Consider the following 20,422-nt stretch of genomic DNA (forward strand, 5'->3'; position numbering starts at 1 on the left):
GCCCGGGAGAGCGGCCCCGGGGAGCAAGCGGCGGCGGGAGCGGGGCCGGAGGCCGCGGGGGGACGGCTGCCGGTGGAGGAGGTCGGGGCGGTCGAGGAGCGGAAGGAGGCGGCTGCCGAGCAGCGGGAGAAGGCGGTGGAGGAGCCGAGCCCCGCGGAAGAGCCGAGCCCCGCGGAGGAGCCGAGCCCCGCGGCCGAGCCGAGGCCCGCGGCCGAGCCGAGCCCCGCGGAGGAGCCGAGCCCCGCGGAGGAGCCGAGCGCAGCCCCGCGACGGTCGAGAGCATTCCCCGGCAGCCGCCCGCCGAGCCCCAGGAGGATGCCGGAGACCACGCAGCATTTCCCAGCAAGGCAGAGGAGGAAGAGCTGGACTCAGGAAAAGAGAAGCTGGCGGTGGGAGAGCCGGCAAGCACAGCGGCTACACCAGCCCCAGTGACAAGTACAGCAGCATCAACTGAGAGTTCTGAAGGCTCTGAATGGCCTTTGGGTATCCTTGGGACCTGCCTGCTGATTGTGATGGGGATCAGCATGTTGGCACACACACAGACTGTGTGCTACCCACAACCATTTTGTCTGATCTCAACAGTTAAGCAGAGTCAGGTTTGGGTCTTGTCTGGGGTTAGACGACAATATAGGGGGACCAAGAGGTTTTCCCCAAGGCTGGACAGTCATGAGTGGCAGGGTGTGTGGGACAGTATGGGCAAGTATCTAGTCCACTGGGCCCCTCCAGTGCTTTGGAAGCATCGGAGATGGAAGGCAGCTGTATGGAGTCCCCAGCAGCAAGCTGCAGAAACTGCTGAAGGGGACAGTGAATTATTTTAAGCCTGGTGGGCCCATGGCACTTCAGGCCATCAGAGCAGAGATGCAACACAGAGATGGACTCATGATCGAGGGGTGGACTTAGCAATGGACACTATTGCCCAGGTTATTCACGAGTGTGAACACTGCACACAGTCTCTCCTGCTCTGGAAGACTGTTACAAGAGCTGGAGCCTGACATCATGGACCAGATGGACTCAGCAGCTTTATAGGGATTGGTCCATACACTAAGATAAGAGTGCACCGAGATAAGAGTGATGGTATATTGAAAATGTGGGATCTGAGCATGACGTGAATGGTATGGAATAAGGGGTGGATAATGTCCTGGGTTCAGCGGTAGCAGTCATGTTTCTCCTCCTTGGTAGCTGGTGCAGTGCAGTGTTTTGACTTTCGGCTCGGGAACAGAGCTGATAACACTGATGTTTTGGTTTGGCCAAGGACTTTGTGAGCCTCATGCTCTGCCAGGGAGGAGGGGAAGCCAGGAGGAAGCAGAGACAGGACACCTGACCCAGGCTAGCCAAAGAGGTATTCCATACCACAGCACGTCATGGCCAGGATGTAACTGGGAGTTAGCCAGAAGAGCTGGGAGACTGCAGGGTTGGAAGAGGTATGGGTCGGTGCTTGGTCGGGCTGGGGGGGGTGAGTTATCGGTTGGCTGGTGGTGAGGTGATGTATTCTCTTCCCTTGTTATTTCCTTTATCATTGTTATTATTGGTGGTAGCAGCAGTGATCTGTGTCATACCTTAGTTACTAAACTGTTCTTATCTCAGCCTGTGGGAGTTGCATCCTTTTCAATTCTCCTCTCTGTCCCTCTGGGAGTAGGGGGAGGGCAAGAAGGGGGGGAAGTGAGTGAACAAGCTGTCTGACCGGGTTTAAACCACGACACTATCTTTTGCTTTTGTTCTTTACAAAATGAGAATGAAGAGGAACAGGCAGGCAAGATAAGATTCAGCCATATTTACGAGCACATGATGCAGTGTATTGTAACCTCATTTGTGCAGTGGTTCTGTGATGTTTTAAGGACTTCTGAAATGTGGAAGGACTCTATATAGAATTAATCTCATTTAGTAAGCAGGCTAGTCACAAGGTAGGATTGGGTACTCTAAAAGGAAATACAAGGCCACAAAGATAATAGTCTTGGAAAGAACTTTCTTGTAAGGTGGGAGCTCTTAAGGGGAAACCACAAGGAGATGAGAAATGATGCAAAATTAAGCAAGGCTTCATAAGCAAAGAATGGTGGAACTATTCAATAATACCCCAAAATCTTGACATGACACATATTACCAATCCAATCCCATCCCCTGTGCTGAAGTATTAGAGGTTCATGTCCTGGGTTTGGTTCAACCTCCCAGCACAGTCTTTCGCATCTTGTACTCCTCTTGCAGTGTATATCCACAAAACCTTGACAAAAGGGAAGCTGATGTGGGAGAGGAAAGAGCAAGTAGAAAAATGGGAGTTGCTGCACCACTAGACATGCAATACAGTGTTAGTAACAGACACCTGGAAGCAGTAGCTTTGGTGATTGGAGAAGGATACAAAAGAGATTTCAGATGTTGAAACTGAAGCTGTTTCACCGGATTAAGGCGCAGTTCAACTGAGTAAGGAAGAGAAGGGAGTTATGGATGATTTCGAGATGATACACACAAGAGATAAGAGGGATTTGGCAGTATAATCTTCAAAAAGAAGTAAATAAGAAGTGTTTGGAAGTAAATAAAAACAACTTTAGCAGACTGAGCGCTTAGAAATATGTTACCATTCAGCAAGAAAAATTACCATCCACATGATTAGTTGCCTGAATGCTGAAAAATAAAAGCAGAAAGCAGGAAACAGAGGTGTAATCAGTTAATATATTTTAATAAGTGCCATCCACACATTTAGGGGGATGGTTTTTATTTCTCCAGCAATATCACTGAAGTTTTTCCTGTTAAATCATTATGTAGAACTGAAATTTGCAGCAAGCGAAAGCAGGAGAACTGATTTCACACAAATTGTGAGAGCATAAGAGAAGAGTCTCCTCTGCACACTGTCACAGCATGTGGACCTCCCCTGGGATTGCAGAAAGAGATAAAACCTCATGATTCCATTTCCTTCTTCAGGACTGAAGGTTGCCTGTTTATGGTACTGGTGGTATTTGGTACTTTTCTATATTTGTCCTTAAAAATCAGCAGACATTTAAAACTGACTCTTTTTGATGGCTCGCTCTTGAGCTTGAATTGGATACTATGCTACTGGAGGAAGATGCTTACTCATATTCATAAGTGATCATATTCTTATGCTATTCCAACTGGACTGTAAAGAGCTACTCCTCGGACTTGAGATGGTAGGATTGACTTAAGTGGAGGACACCGAGGCATAGTGCCTGACACACCTCTGTTCAAAACAACTCTTCTACAGGGGTCCTGCATTGTAAGGAAAAACTTGGCTACCCACACCCAAGACAGGCTACACGAAGGAGGACTCTGTTTCCATTTTCCACTTGTTTAACGAAAGAGAAGAAACCATAAAGGTGTTGAGAGGACTGAAACCTCCCTGTGATACTGAGAGTTTTTTACAGTGTTGCTTTTCCATATGACTGATGCATTCACAGATCACAAGACAAAGAGGAAGCAGCACCATTCTTGCTAATGAGAGAAAGCCACAGAAAGAGGAAGATGAAGCAATTGAGCAGTAAACATTGGATTAAGTCCATAGGTAGCCTGGAGGATAGTATCCTTAGCCATTCATGGTCTGCTTCTGAAGTCGTCCATTGACACCTTGGTGTCATTTGTTCCCAAAATCATATGAGAAATTTCAGCACTTGGGTCCTCATGTTCCCAGGGAAAATGAAGCGTTTCCTACACCCTTCATATCTGTGGAAATTTATATTGAGGAAATTTAGTTTGACTCCATATAACCTTGCCCAGTTCTCTTTTAAGCCACTCTGTATCCTCTGCTTGCTTCGTCAACCTCCTAGTTGAAGGCAGTTGATGAAGAAATAGTATTATAACTGAATCTTTCACAGCAGTAAATTTTACTGTTTGATACAAAATGCAGTCGTAGAATATACAGTTAGAGGATTATGTCAAACTCAGATTTCTTAATAGTTGCTCATAGTGTTTCTCTGCAGTTTGAAAGCAGTCTTGAAAATTGCCAAGGAAGTATTACTGCTAAGAAAAGATAATGTCTTTCTTTTTCCTAAGGGGAGACAGCCATTCTCACCTTTAATTACATAAAATTTCTCTAGCTTCAGATTAAACAAAAACCACTGGACACACAGAACAGGGATATGCAACCACATGTTATCTTTCCTAACTGAATTGCCAGTCGCTTAACTGCTGAACAAAAAGCTGAACAGATGTAGTTGGGATCTGCACTAAAGAACTTGAAATTTCATTGTGATTATATTGCACACATTTTTAAAGTTCTCAACCTGATATGGTTTACCCTTGACTTCTGGAGTTTGAAAAAGTTTGACAATGGTTAGAGGGGGCAGGTCATTAACACGGGGCAGGGATATTTTTAGCACTGACTTGATTCATTCTTTAGAACTGTGCACACATATGATAGTTTCATAAACATAAAAAGACAGGAATTAATAGACATTTATTTTTTCTCAAAAGTCTAGCATTCTGGCTTTTTACGCAAAAAAAAAACAACCTTGATTATGCTGCTTCTTAGAAACAGAACTTCTATATACACAGCAGACAATATAGGAAAAAAATACCCTTGGACCACCTGACTCTGATGCAATTTTTCCAAGAACTCAATGAAAAGTGCTACTTTAGTGTAAGACTTCAAACAGAATAAAACCCAGCAAGTAATGGCCCACAATTTGTAATTTAGCAATTTGGAAACCCAATGGAAAAGAAATGTTCATCCACTGGTTGCAATTACCAAACATTTTCCTGCAGTGTTCATCCTGAATGTTTTCAGGCCACTTTCCCTTATTCAGTTGATTGATTGATCAATCTATCAATTGATATGTCTTTGTATACATCTATCAATGTACACACACACATATATATACGTATATGCACCCCCATGCCTAGAAAGGCTGCTGGTGTTTCCATGTAAAGTAGGAAAGAACAGTTACAGTGGCATGTGTTTGCTGAAATGTGATGCTAGCTAGGTGCTTATAGTACATTATGTAAGGAAATTAGCTGTGATTTATAGCAGCAAATAAATAAGACAAAGCTTGTTTAACATAGCTCAGCATTAAGCATCTCCTGCATTAATTGTCTCCAAAGCCTGTTCCATTTGTTATCTAACAAGGTATGCTCCATTATTATTTTTATCCAGTTCATTGCTTGATTCTATCTGTCCTTTCAAAATTAGCTTGTCTAATCAGAAACCGCTTTTGCTGGTAGTTTATTTCACATAAAAAAGAGGAATTCTTGTTTACTGAGAAAGTAATTGGACTATAATTTTGAAAAGAAAGAAATATGAATTGTAATAAAATATTTCTTTAAAAATACACAGAAGCGTGAAAACTGGCAACCCCAAAACAAATTAAAAACTCTAATGAAAGAAAAGGCTATAAATAGAATATGAAACTGGAAAGAATAATTTATCATTGTAACTTACCTACTCCTTATTCTGCTGAAAAGAGCTAAGTATCTAAGGAAAGAAGAAAAGATTTATGTATTTACTAAATGATGGTCAAATAAGTATTTATATTAGCTGTCATTTTTCTTCTTTCTTTTCATACTTTGTAAACAATAATTAAACGTTTGTTGTAGAAAGAAAAAGTATGATTTAACCACTCCCTGCTCCAGGTAGATATTGCACAATTCCATTTCAGTTATTGGTTAAATTCTATTGATGAAGTTTACATGAGCACAGGCAGACTATATCGACGTTGCGTGTATTTTCTTGCATGCATCCGTGTATATTTAAATGAAGAAGAGAGAATGCAGAAATTGCGTTCAAAACTCTGAGCAATACACTTTGGATGATTTGGATATTTTAGTGCTTTCCAACATTATATTTCATATCAAACTGTAGGGGTTTTTTTTGTTGTTGTTGTTTGTTTGTTTAATTTTTTCCTCCATTTTTTAGCTAAAACACAGAAAACAGCAAATATTAAACATAAGAAATAACTGAAAGGAGCTATGAAAATTGTCTAAAGGAAAATAAAACGTAGAAAAGACTGTGCAGGATTAGTGCAAATAAGACTACAGAAATTGGAAACAAGATCTGATAACTAATTTAGAATCTTGTATTACAAATTTACTATGATCGTATTGTAAAGAGTATCAAAATAAAATAATCAATATGAAATTCTGAAGCTCTAGGGTAAACTTGACCCTTACCTGTTCAGCTGATTAACACCTCGAGCTCTTTCTATTTGTACACCTAACAAAGAAAGATAAAAATGAAATTAAATACACTAAGTAATATGAGAGAAATGGTGATAGAGTTGCACTGATTTTGCCTGATTTCATTTATCTGAAAATCAGTCAGGTTTTCCTTGTTGCTGAATTACATTTGTGATAGCAATTAAGGCTTTGATCCTTAAATTACACATTTGGGGCCTGATGTAATAGCAATTTGGGATTAAAAGGATCCAGTTCTTATCTACATACCAAACAGGTTGTTTATAGTGCAGTTTATTCAGTGAGTATACTCAAATCTAGTGCAGGGAGATTGATAAAGGTAATCACCAAACACCGTATTGGCTTAGAATAAAGATGAAAGCAAAATGTACCTGACTCACTAAAGATAGGAGTTAAATGCCAGATTATCCACATAAGTGTGTCAGTAAAAGGAATTTCATGCATGAAAGCTGCTAGAATTGGCATTAAAATGGTCAGGACAAAAATCATTAACAGTTCCATGAAGCACATTGCTAAAGCATAAGTATAGTGTCACATGCAAATTTGCTACAACTTCAAAAGGTCTATTTGCATGCTTAAAATCAGTCTTATCCATGAGCCAGATAAAAAAAATCAGGCAGTTTCTTAATATTCGCTCAATGTGGCTACTCTAAATTTAGAAAGCAGAGGTGTAGCATGCTACCAATACTATGAGTCTCAAAGTAGTATTATAACATGACTGGACTGAATTTTGGCTCTTTCAGTCACTCTTTTGTAGGTACTGAGGACCTTAGCTATAACCCAGATGCTCAGCAGGCATTGCCCATCCAAGCTGCATGGAAAGAAAATTATTGATGTACTGAGTGGTATGTACTATCACTATTCCTATGGTGACTGGGTTGGTGTCTCACTGCAGAAAATATTATCCCACCTTAGAAAAGAAGTTTTGATTAAACCTGAGCCAATGCCTACTTAGGAATGAACACATAAGCTACCAAAAGGTGAGATGGTAAGCTGCTTCTAGTGCGGTGCCTTTGAGTGAGCCATGAACCAAATAAATCCTTTTCCCACTCCTACTGGTTGTTCACCTCATGTGCATCCAATTCTGGCCTTTCCCATTTACATCCTTTCTGTCTTCTGTGTCCTGTTACCTAAAGCAAGATCCATCCTCTTCATTGCCTACCTACCCAGAATCAAGCTGTCAAATGGGCTCTTCAGTACCAACATAATGGAGGTTAAACCGAGCTAAATAAAAACACCACAACTGTGAACTGATTCCTCTGGTGCAGTCCAAAGACTCACATCAGAAATCAGATGAGCACATAATTCCATTTATCTTGACTGTGTGTTTGCCATTCTGAATGAACATGAGATAAGGAAGTGTTACAGGTATGGAACTAAGTCCTTTAAGTCATTCGACTTCCCAGTTTGTCTCTTTTGGGCTTCCCAGTCTGTCTGCAATGGGAAAATTCCTGGTTTTGAAGCAACCTTCGTAGGTCAGGCAGAAAGAGCCAGGCTTCTGCTCAAAACTGGATGAGGTTACCAGTCCATGAAGAAAAAGCATCGTGTTATTATAAAATATATATTGTCCAGTAACAAATTAGGACAATTTAAACCTAACTTTAAATCTATAGAACTTGGAGCTATAACCTACCTCCCTATAGCCTCTACCTCACCAGTGAGTTTTCTAATGTTCCTACTCCCACGTCTCCTTCCTCAACAATTTATTCTTGCTCCAGGTAAGCTTTAAGAGATTCCCTCATGGAAGCTGCATGGAGTTCAGGGACATAGCTGGTTAGCCAGTCTGGGCTACAGACATTCCAATATGCGTCAGCACCTTATTCACTAGTGATTGAAATCCCTTTCCTTTCAAATGAAAGCTCCTTCATGTATGATACATTGCAACATCAGCATAGTGATGGTTACTCCAATTGGGATGTTCTGGTTACTTTTCTTGGCTATCAGGGTTCACTGTTTGCAAATCCTTGAGCAATTTATTCACTAAATTATGTAATTCATATAATCTCAGAGAAGATTTTAGGATGGAAGGAAGCTCTGTAAGTCATTTGTTTAGTGCTCACATACTGTTGTTCACTATAAATGAGGGTTCTTCGATAAACTTCCACTGAATTTGACTCTTCAGTGCATTTGTCACCTCTTGTAAATGCAAATTAACATGTGCTAAACTCTCCTGATGGTTATTTAAGGCTATTTGCTTTGTTTAACAAATGTGATAAGAGTGGAGCATACAGAAGGTCAGATTGCATGGGTCAGCAGGCAAGAAGTATGTCAGCTGAGTGCAGTTGCTCAGGAACCGCGAGTCATGTAAGCATGTTTGTAGCAAGCACCTAGGGAGTTTGAAGATGAGTTCCCAGGCTATACACAAGTAACTTCATAATGTTAATAATTCATAGCTATTAAGGGCTAAATGACTAGAATTATGGTGATGCACTCCTTTTTTCTTTACTTAGCTAATTGAATTTAGTTAATCAACAATTTCAACACCTTGAGAGAAATATTAATTCTATTGTGCTGTTTGGCATTGTGCTTGCACTGGAAATGGCTTATGCATTCTTCTTTTCGTATTAAATGGGGTGTATTTTGGACATAATTGCTGTCAACAATCATAAAGGGTTTTTTTCCAAGAACTCCATTGTGTAGACTGATATTTCAGTAATTTTTCTATGCTTCCACAAAATTGAAAACAGATGAAATTCAGAAAATTACATACAATTAAAGTGTTTTTATTACTGATTTAAAACCATATTTCACTGTGCATAACATAAATTGTCACTCAGGTACAAAAATGAGAGACAGAAACGTGCAAGTCGATTTCACATTCAAAGCATACACACTGGAGTCACAAAAACAGATTGTTTTGCCCATAACTAGAGGGCTGAGGAGCAAAATCTCATTAAGATTGGTATATGGAAGCAGGTTTACAAGCCATGCATATCCATGAATAAGTTAGTTTAAATGTCTGAGAGATGGCTTTTCAAATATCTAGCTGACAGTCTTGGGTTCAGAAATATAAACTAAGATGAACTCAAAAATTCATGCTCAGAAATAAATCTGCCTGAAAATGGTGTTATGAAGCAATGAATCTACATTCGAGAAAGACTGCTTCTTAAAAACTGTTCTGATCTTCCCATGATTCGGCAACATGCATTTATCCCTGGCATTCTGGTGGATTTGGATCTAATGCATGTGTTCTCACATGGCACCTCTGAAAATCTGATTTGCATGAAGTGATGCTCATATAAGGTGTTTAAAAGATTTGTCAACAGGAGGAGTATTACTGCTGAAGGAATATTCAAAAGGCTTAGACTTTCATGCAGTGTGCTTCGTAAAAGCAGACTTCAATGCTCATAAAACTAAAGCATGTCATTCTAGAGTTTATCTGCATTAGCAACTAGTCGGTACCATTTTGTTTGGTTATGTGTCTATAACGATATGCTATACTCATTATCTGCCCCCATTAGTTTCTAAACCTTTTCAATGCTATGTAACTGCATACATGCAGTGTAGGGGAGAGAAATGGAATTTACCCTTGATGTTTGCTGCCAGCCCTTATATTTCTCTTTAAACCTACAAGGAAGGAAACCCCAAGACTAGCTTCTAATGGCTTTGCGGTTATATTCCGGATTGGTATCTCATAGAATTACCTTATTGAATGAAACTCTAAGTAGTTTATTGTTGGCCTGTGTCCTACCTTAAGACCACATTGGTCTTGACTGGATACTGAAAACAGCGTAAGAGTAAGGACTCATTTATGTATTTATTAACTCAAGGTTAAAGCACTAATGCAAAAGTTAACACAGGTTTTTGCTATGAAGATATGAAGCAATCAAAAGAGCCTGTTTTTACACTGAATCAGCTGCTAATGAGTAGCAGACAGGCAGAGTACAGAAGAACAAAAGAGACGAAATTGCACATTAAGCCCATTTTACACTAACTTTGTCACATAGGAACCCAGCTAGGTTTGAACTTTGCAGTCACTGTGGAGTATTCACAAAATAATAACACAAAAAATTTCTATGGCTTCAATAGAGTCCCTGTTGTATTTGTGAGCTCTCCAGTGGCCAAAATAATACCTGTAAATTCCCATGAATTTTAACCCAAAAGTTGGCAGCCTGGCATGATTAAAAGCTTTAAATTCTCAAAGAGCAACATGATTAAAGCAGGACTGTAGTCTTGAGTGGCACCTCACTGGTTTCATTTGCCAGTATTGTTATTTTCCAAGGTAATATTTGATTTACAAGAAAAATGCTTTTAAGTCCCACACTAAGTCCTACAATGTATCCACAAGTATAAAATCCTCAAATTGCCTTCATTTGTCAAATGCTAAAGCCCTACCTGAGACTATTCAGCAGCAGAGTAGGAATCTAATGATGGCAGTAGGAAGGAGGGAGGTTAGATTTATAGAGGTTTTAGAGGCTATATCTCTTGTTCCTCCTTCCTTGTCCCTCTCCTGACTCCCTTTAATTCAGTACTTTGACCACAGTAGTGCAGTTAAGCTTCAGTGTATGGCACAGACGGCTCACAAGTCCAGCCACCATGATTTTATTGAAAGCTTTTTCGTGTTACTAATTTGAATTGATTTTAAATTCCAAATTGTTAGTGAAGAGGATGACATACTGAGCCTTAATGTTAACCAAACTCTCCTCTTATGCTACACTTTCCCTCATTAATTGCTATGTTTTTCCCTTTGCTGACACTATAGTGGCTTCCATTTCGTCTTTTTTTTCCTCATATAGCTAAGGTTCAAGCACAGAGAATGAAGGAGTTTTTGAACAGAAGTAATAATGAATGCAGCCTGGATTAGAAATAAACACAAACAACACTTTATGAGTATGTGATTACCCCAAATAATGCCTTCTATTTTTGCTTACCTAATATAAATACAAGTTATTAAATACTATTAGTGAAAAAAGTCTTAGGTGGTCATAGAATATAATCTTAATGTATGCCAGCTGTTCAACAGCTACAGACTATGAAATGTAAGGATCTGGTTGTCCTACATAAGCCAAGGGTTGTCTTTAATAGTTAGTTAACTTCGTTTTGTAAAGAACCAAGCTCAAGTACAGTCAAGGTTTTGTCTACCATTTGTTTCAATAATCTGGATCAGATCCTTAAATCACAGCCAAATGTGACTAAAAGCCGTAAATTCTTGGGCAATAAATCCTCAGTGATCTGCATTACTCAAAAGATGGGACCTGCTGGAACATCTTCATAACAATCTTTTTCCTTCCTTCTCCTCATGTGCAACATATTGCATTAATCAATTAACATGATGGAATATTCCTGCTCTGAGACCTTCTTGTAACTCCCATATGGTCAGAATTTGATCTTAATAGCTCAAATATTTTTTTAGAAACTGAACTCATCCTGCACATTAGCAATGATGGAAAAATAAACCTCAGCTTTCAGAGGGGATCAACCCATTGGTATTGGGCTTAAATATTTTGGAGAAGTCTGGTACTCCAAGAGGACTGAACTCTATTTATCTGCATTTAAACTACCAAACTGGACAAGCAGAAATGAAGGAGCCCAGTTTCATCACTTGGACTTAAAACAATGGGCCTTATTATACCTCTTTAGAACAAACACATAAGCAAAGTTATTGATCTCTTGATCTTGTTTAAACAATTTAAACATCTGCCCATCTCACCACGACCTTTATTTGCTTTTGTAAGTCGAAGGACTTTGATTCCACTGCAACAAAGCAAGAAATTCTGGCTTATCACCTGAGTAATACCATGTAGACCTTGGTTCATAGAAAGGGTGGACAGTAGCTGAACTTGTGTTTCTGCTTTTAGTTGTTCTCTAGCGATGTTTAGAAGTGTTGCAAAACTCACAACCGGAAGCTTGTTTAAACCCTTCCATAATGCTTGCACAATTTGAAGTAACCAAGGACTCCCTAGAGGTCCACAACTCTGCAATCAGTAACACGGAAGTTCCCTGACAAAACTCCACAGAAATTCTCCTCACCATTACTCCCTTTGGAAGAGTTGTAGAAACTGAATTTTATGTACTTAGTGCGCATTAGTCTTGTAATAAAAATTATTTTAAAGATTCAAACCCTCCCCTTTTTAAAAGTAAAAATTTCAAATTAACATTCCACATTCCAATCCGTACTGTCCTTTCTAAATAGACATGGGGAGGTGGGTGCTTGGTCCATGTATATTCCAGCAGAGGGTGGCAGTACACTACCACACTTCCACAGCAAAGGAAAAGTTATACAGTATTATTTGTGGCTAAAGTCATCAAGGGAAGAATACACCCTGCAGATGATGGGGGATGAGATGGGAAATGGAGTGGTAAAGCAATCCCAAAATCACTTCAGTGATCTTGCTCAATCCACTCAATCTCAATCTCTCTTTCATCTGAAATATTTTTCTTCCATAATTACCATCAGCTGATAACTACAAACCATTATAATACTCCTGAGGATAAGGCTCTATTAGCATGAACAGTAAGATATTTGAAAATGGGAATCTCTACTGATTAACTAACAATACCAGAGCCATTAACTTCATCAAGAACAGCAGATATTCACCAGCAGTGTTATGCGGGTTAAACATGAAAGGAGGGAAGAAGCCATGCTGTGGCAGGATGCATTTTCATGGCACTGTGAACACATTAAATGTCTCCTCCCTTTGCTCAGGCTGGTTTTGCTACTTTGAGAGCAGAGTATTCCTCAAAATTTGAAATTTCTTGTTATCACTTCAGTAGAAAAGACAACAATGGAAGTAGAAGTTAGATTTTTCTGATACCTTCTGACATTGACCTTATTCTTAGTCTGTTTTTTTTTTGTTTGGTTGTTTATTTCTTTGGTTGGTTTTTGTTATTTCCTTATTCTTGTAAAGAAGAAAGCAGTCAGGAAATTGCACAGGCTAGCAAAAAAAAGCAGGGTGGGTTGTTGGATGTCATCCCCCCGCCCCCCCCTGCAAACCTTTCGTAATCTTCTGGTTGACAGAAAAAGTAGCAATTGGTACAGCCTATTTTTAATTACTGCAGAGAAAGCATTTTAACACACTGTCAAACTTTAGACCTCTGTGATTCGAGGCTATGTATTTTGTGGATGTGAAAAAATGTTTCAGTGGAAGAAGAAAGCAGTGAGTAATAGAAAGACTATTCCTTCATTATGCAAATAATGAAAAATTATTTGTATACAGAGCATGATTTCTTTAATGCCCTTTTATTTTCCCTCAAGAATCTAAACCAAAGGATTATGCAGGTCAAAAAGAACTTGGAAGAACAAAAGCCATTCGTGATCAAGTTCTCAATATAGACTTACATTAGTAAAAACATTTGAAAAACATTTTTATAATAGTAATCTAAGTAGCTTACATTAACTTCTCTAGTAACCATAACCAAGAATGATTTTATGCTCTCTTTAAGAAGACATTCATTATTTAAAATATGGAAGCATTGTTCTGGAACATCTATTAAGAAGAAAGAAGTTGGAAATTATGCCAGGAAATTTAGGTGAAGAATGACATGCTCTTTCTCAAAAATAAGAGATTTTTTTCAAAGAATTAACAGAATTAGATATTTTCACCTAAAACTGTTGTCAATAATAATTCCTTACCCCTACACACATCCTAGTACCAGCATCCCATCTGTTATAAGGAGATCTAGCCTGGGATCCTTGAATTTATTAAGGCATATAACTCACTGTGTAATTGGTAGATGCTGAGAACCTAACTATATTTGAGAAAGTAGAACTTGTGCCTATTTAGCCCTCAGGCAATTGTAGAGCCAGGAATTGGGTTCAATTTTTCCATAGGACTTTATGTAAACTAGTGTCCTCTTGACAAGTCTTTGGAAAGTCTCTGGAAACCTTCCACAACACTGACCACACAACACTGTAGGTACGATTACTTGCAATGGGGAGATTGCGTGTAAGGGTGGACAGGGCATAAATAATATCAGCCTAGAAACATCAGTGCTTCCAGTTAGTCAGTTATTGATGATTTTCTTTTGTAATCATCAGTTGTCTGGCAAGGAAGCTTTCCAAAGTCTGAGAATATTTCAGATGTGTTTTCTCACCCTTATCTTCCTATATAACTTCCTGCAATGTATTCTCACCCACTATTCCTACAGGAGGAATATGTGTTTCAGTAGGGTTTTAAACTAGCGATTAACTAGCATAAAGAGATGGAAAAAATTAAATAGCCAGGGTGATCAAAAGCTCCAAAGCATTGCTTGGTTATCATTGGGATTATTTTATGTATCAGTTTGGAGGCAATACATTTCCCACAGCTAGGGAAACAAGTGTCTTCAAAGTCCCTTCCACTTTTTGCTTAGTGTTGTAGGGACTATAGGCTAAAATGCATTATTCACTGAGCTTTCTGCTAGCAAAGAGAGCTGATTTCCCCCATGGGAGTGGAAATGGAAAGCTGCCACAGACAGATGAGCCGTATTCCGTGTTCCTTCAACTCTCAGCTGTGTGCATGAGGCTGCAGCAAGCCCTGGTAGATGAGCAACATTCATGGAGTTCACTGGGAGAAATGTCTTCTGGCTATTGGCATCCTTCAAACATCTGACAGAACAAGGGCCAAACCTCAAAAGATATTTAGGCGATCATATTAGTCAAGCTAGAAACATATTTGCTCTCCATAGTCATTTTGCCTCACAGTACTAATAGGTTTTATTAGGCCAATGAACTATTCATAATGACTCATCGGGGGAATGCCCTGGAGGATGATCTGCAGATGGTCTGACTGCTTCCCATCAGGAGGTATCTCCTGGGAAGACAACTAACGCAGGCTGCTTCTACAAGTATAGTATGTCCACTGACAGATGAGCACATCTTAGACACTTTCCTGTTTTGAATGCTTGTTTTGGGGAACAGTAGCAGGGATGAGCTGAAGGTAGTACCAACAAGAAAGGTTTTGCAGGAGACAAGTGGAACAGAGGGGATAACATTTGCAAGATACAGTAGAAGTGGGAGGATTATTTTTATATCTATATGTGATGTAAGAAAGGTGTGTAGGAGTCTTTGAGGGGGGAACAGGGTGTGCAGTGTTGATATGCTGGAGTCCTGAATGGCCCAACTATACTTTTGAATCTTTCCTGGTTAATAGAAAACCTTGTAGGAATTATTATTCAAGAATAATCTGTGCTATAGGAGAAAAAGGAATTGTTTAGAACAACCATTTTAATGAAATAAAATAGCTGTGAAAGATGGAGAGTTTCTTGAGGAGGACAAGCTTCTCTCAGAATAGAATAGATTTAAAACCTATTACACTGATACAGCTCTGAAAATCCATGATTGAAAACACTAGCCTTGAGAAGTCACAATACATCATAAGAAAAAGGTGAATCAACATGTAATGTTTCAGTTATAGGGTTCTCAAGAGTACACAGGTGGTGTAATAAGTAAGGTCATGGTCCTTCCATCAGCAGTATCCCTGCTATTTCTGTAGTTGCTATGATGGGAAGCAATAATATTTATGACTGTGAAAAGACTAAAGTTCACAGGCAATCGATCTAATGTTCTGAAAGGTAAATAGATAAAGATTTGTTATGCAACACAAGTGTTTATGATATTTATACTGACTGGTCCATCTCTGTGTGCTGGTCGTCCAGACCGTGTGTGTGATCAGTATATGCATTAGCAGGTGGCAATGACATTCAACATACATCCTCTCCCCCGCCTCAAAGATTGTTATAATCTTTTAAACCCAGAATTTCTTTCTACTTTTCTGTTGTTTTTTTTTTTTCATTCTAAACCAGCTTGTGAAAGACCAACAAATTGGATAGGTTCCCAGTATGGCCATCCACCAAACCTGCTAGATTATGCCCTGACCTGGGGGTCTGCGGAGCTGAGTCTTCTAACAGCTTTGTCATCATCCAGCTGCACTCTGTGCTCATTAGGCTATTCCCTTTATGTTTCCACATCTGTACTCCATTTCCCCAGCATTTTTCCCCACTTTGCTTTGTCTATTTAGACTAAGCACCTACAGGTTTGCACTAGCTCTCACCTTTTTCTGCTGTTGTGGCCTTGGCCTGAGCACTAGTATTCAGAGCCCTGACAGGCTATTAGGAATAGAAAATGATTGTATGTTCAGGTGCTTCTTCAATATCTTCAGCTCATATATGTCTGTTAGTAATGGCATGCAGACCTACACGATGTAGTAACCAACGTGAAGTGTATTAGTGATGTGATGCAGTATTTTCTGGCACAATACTTATTCGAGAGTGGGATGATTGTGCTCCAGTGGAATAGAAATGTGACTTTCAAGGACCCTAAAATAAAAGGAGCTCCTAGAGAAAACATATGTGTGATTAGAAAGGTAGGAACAAACTGAGAAAGAAAACGCTAGGGAACTTTCATTTTCCATTCTTCTCTCAGTCTTCTTTATTTCTTAAGTGCTGAGGAAATTCCAAAAAGAAAATCACTGATGGCAGGGGAGTAACAAAACTGGCATTAAAGGAGCACAAGTTCGCTTCAGACATAAGCAACTCAACAAGGAACTCTGCACTGGTGGTTTAATCAATGAGTCTGCAGCAACCTTGCCTAAGGGATATTTCATTCAAAGCAGGACAGACCCATAGTGTCAATGACTTTCCATCCACCATGGTGATCTATTTTACCTTCTTTCTCTGAACTCTTTCTGCATCTGGTAACTCTAACACTGAACTTGCAAATTCTTTGAAGCACAAGCTGTTCCTGTACTTTCTTGATGGTACTTTCATAGTGAGCTTCTGAAACATGACAGCTCCATTTCTTCAGTGGGCAAGACACAAGGAGAATATACTCCCAAAAGGTTTGCAGTATGGCATGCAACAACATCAAGGAAAAAACCACACTGCCATTTCTATTCTATCAAACCTGTAAATACAACAGAAATAGGGATTTTAAACTCTGTGTACCTAATCTATTCCTAGCAAATGTAGCTGTCCCTTTATATTTAGGATATTTTCAATGTATTCAGATCCAGCATTTATCACTCAGGTTACTCACTGAAAACACACACCTGTTATAGATTATTACTAACAGATCTTTTTCACTTCCCAATCTTGTGGCCTAAAATTTCTGACTTTAATGTTGTATTAATGCAATTTTTCTTCTTTTTTTTTTGCATTTTAATATTTTATCTTACTTTAAAATGCAGTGAAATAAGTCACTGTGATTTATACAGTAAGCTCATAGTGTTATCAGATCCATTCAATGTCCTTTTACCTCTGTGGCTCTTCTCCAGTGAGTTATCAAATGAAAGGGTGCTTTTAATCCCCTATTTAAAGTTAGCAGTGTATTCTGAGAGTTAATTACTAGTATATCATAATTCAGAATGAAGAAAAAAGCAATATTATTTTGTAATCATTGATCTTCTATATCATTAAGTCCAAAACATTTTTAATTATGCAGAAAGCCAGACATGGGTAATGCAACTATTTGCCACTGTTGGATACTTCCACTGCCTTGCCTGCTGGAGAAAGGAAGCAAACTCTTTCATCCTGTGAAAAATACCCATCAAAACTTAGAGAGAGCCAATAGAGATGGTGTTGTCCAACTCTATCTACCTGTCATTGAGTTTTCAGAAGAGACAAAAATGTTGAATTTCCTTTGACATATTCTAAATCATTACTGATTTGTTGACACTCACATGGTTGCTTTGGTGGCAATAGAGGCGAATCTTCAAAGTGGTTGTCAGGCAAGAGGAAGATGTATTTGTGAGTGGAAGAGACAAAGGGGAAAATAGATTTACAGAATTTACAGAAAGTTGCTTTCATTTTTCTTTTCCTCCCTTGGTGTGTGTTTTTATATTAAAGAAATGCCACGTGCATTAAAGAAATGCATGAGGCAAATACAAGCAATCTGCTCATCAAATTCCATTTTTACATTTCTGTTCCAGGGCTACTTTCCTCATCACAGAGCATTAATTTCATCTGGGTGACAGCTGTGGAAACAACTTACGTATTTAAGCAGTGAAAACAGAGGTAGAAACACATTCACACTGTTAAATCTGTTTTCTATTTCAATCTACAATCTAAGTGCTGTCCCTTTAAAGGAGACCTTGCTATCTTGATAAAGAAAACTAATGAGGTGGTCTTTCTAGGGCTAGTCACATAATAGCCGTGGTGACAAGGACCTCTATCAGGAAATAAAGCCGAAGATAAATGAGATTTTTCTAACATCCATTTCACCCATTGTTCAGAAATGTCATGCAGTACCGCTTCTATTTATCATGAGATAGTAGATGCTGGGCACTATTTTGTAAAGGAAGCCTAAATTGCAACACTGTGTTAGTAAGAGCCTGTAAACACTCTTTACTCCTTCCTGTTGTTTTTGTAAGTGTATGAAAACAAGATTTTTCTGCTTAAATGGACCTAAAGGTTATTACTTAGATTTATACTGGAAGTCCACACAGCATTTAACAGTAAAATGACAATACAAGCCTCATCAACTGTACTCAGAACTAGTCCCCCCAGAACTTAGGGTACTGCATCTAGACCTCCTTTACCCAGCTCTCCAGCTTCTTTTATTTTATATGGCATTGATAATACAGACTCAAACTCAGACATGGCTTTTACTTTTCCCCCTTGTTCCAGCCACGCCACACAAGGCAGGTCATTCTCATTCAAGGGGTATTTTGGAGCATGGGAAGTGTGGCCCTCTCTGCAAGTGTCCCGTTTGGGTTCTCTTTTCCAATTTGGAAACACCTGGTCTTCCCAGGTGTGCCTGGACCTCATTTATAATGAAGAAGTTTAGAGTAGGTATTATCTGTTATGTTGACCTGCAAAAGCAGGGGACTGAACTCAGTTGTTCTGGATGTACCCTTCAGACCACTGCTCCAATAGTATTAGTTTCTTAAGTTGTTCAGAACTTGCAAATCTTTATTCCCCCTCTACTCCTGTATGCTGTGGCAATGGACTGTGGTTTCCAGGGGAAACAGTTTAATTACATTTGTTTTTTCCCCACACTAAAATATTTTATTTCACAAAAACATAGGATCCAGGGATAGCCAACGTTAGAAAGGACCTCTGGAGATTGTCTTATCCAACCTTGCTGTTCAAAGCGTGGTCACCTACAGCAGGTTGGTTGCGTAGGGCTGTGTCTTTTTGGGTTTTGAATATCTCCAAGGCTGGAGACACCAAAACCTGTTTGGGCAGCCTGTTACAGAACTCAGTCAACCCTCATAGAAAAAAAAACTTTTTTCTGACACTTAAACAGAATTTTCTGTATTTCAATTCGTGCCCATTGCCTCTTGTCCTGTCACTGGGCACCACTGAGAAGAACCTGGTCCCCTTTACTGCCTATCAGCAGGTATTTATACACCGTGATAAGATCTCCTTGAGCCTTCTCTTCTCCAGGCTGGCAGTCCCAGCTCTCTCAACCTCTCCTTGTACAAGAGATGTTCCAGTCCCTTCATCACCTTTGTGGCCCTTTGGTGGATCCACTCCACCTGTGTCCATCTCTGTCTTGTATGAGGGAGCCCAGAACTGGGCAGCACCTAAGGCAGCAAAGGAAGTCATTGAAGTCATTGATGTCACTTTGATTCTTAGACAGTAGAAATAGATTATGCCGGGTACCTAGAACTTGACTACTATAGGAGCTGGGACAGAAAACCTTTGATGGATCAGAAGCATTAGGTGCACAGGAAATGTTATTCAGTATTTAATTCTTGCAGTAAGAACATTCATCAAATGTTTTGTGGGCAACTGAAGCCACTGGCTTAGATCCAGTGGCTTATTATGTTTATATGCCCTCCAAGATCTAAATATTCAAAGAAAAAGGTAGCCTTCCATGCAAAGAACATAAATGATATTTAGTCTGTAGCCCTTCTGATAGATGAGTGAATCAGAAGTCTGAGCACCACGATCTTTGCTTAACCTGTGGAAATGAAGGGGCTATATTGATACATCAATATCAATTATTATTTAGATATTAATCATTTTGTTGAAAGGAATGGGGTTTGGCAGCACTAATGAAACCCCTAAGTCGCAAGGGGAGAGCAGCACCAGGGAACAATATGTTGAGGAAAGGAAATTTAGAAACAAGAGAGGTAGAGGGAAGCAATGATGGGAAGAAAGAGTAACCAAGAGGGAAGGAAATGCTTGGTGTGTAACATGGTAAGAGCAGTTAAATGTACAATTACTACATTATAACAGATTTGCCCCTTGGTGTTTGTGCAGAGTGACAATGAAAGGAAGCTGCTGTGCAGGCGGGGGGGGGATTTATGAGCCAGTCCCATTGACCTCTGAATGGGCACCCTTTGTCCCTGGGACTTTTCCAAACCCCTGGCACCTTGGAGCAAGTACTGAGTTTCCTTCTGCTGCACCTTCCATTCACATAAATGGC

The 20,422-nt window shown here is 39.5% G+C and overlaps 1 protein-coding gene across 1 annotated transcript in view; it reads right to left on the reverse strand.

Moving 5' to 3' along the window:
- The window catches only part of CELF2 (CUGBP Elav-like family member 2), a 563,407-nt gene that overhangs the window by 454,494 nt on the left and 88,491 nt on the right, over positions 1–20,422 (reverse strand). Inside the window, exons 2-3 of the mRNA XM_057403784.1 lie at positions 6,106–6,148; positions 5,378–5,410 (exon numbers count right to left, since the gene is read on the reverse strand). The gene's annotated coding sequence lies outside the window, so the exon portion shown is untranslated. The remainder of the gene's footprint in view (positions 1–5,377; positions 5,411–6,105; positions 6,149–20,422) is intronic.

Source organism: Pezoporus wallicus, unplaced genomic scaffold, assembly GCF_028554395.1.
Source record: "Pezoporus wallicus isolate ANWC-B61680 ecotype Strahan unplaced genomic scaffold, APGP_CSIRO_Pwel_v1 contig_6978, whole genome shotgun sequence".
NCBI classification, from domain to species: domain Eukaryota; kingdom Metazoa; phylum Chordata; class Aves; order Psittaciformes; family Psittacidae; genus Pezoporus; species Pezoporus wallicus.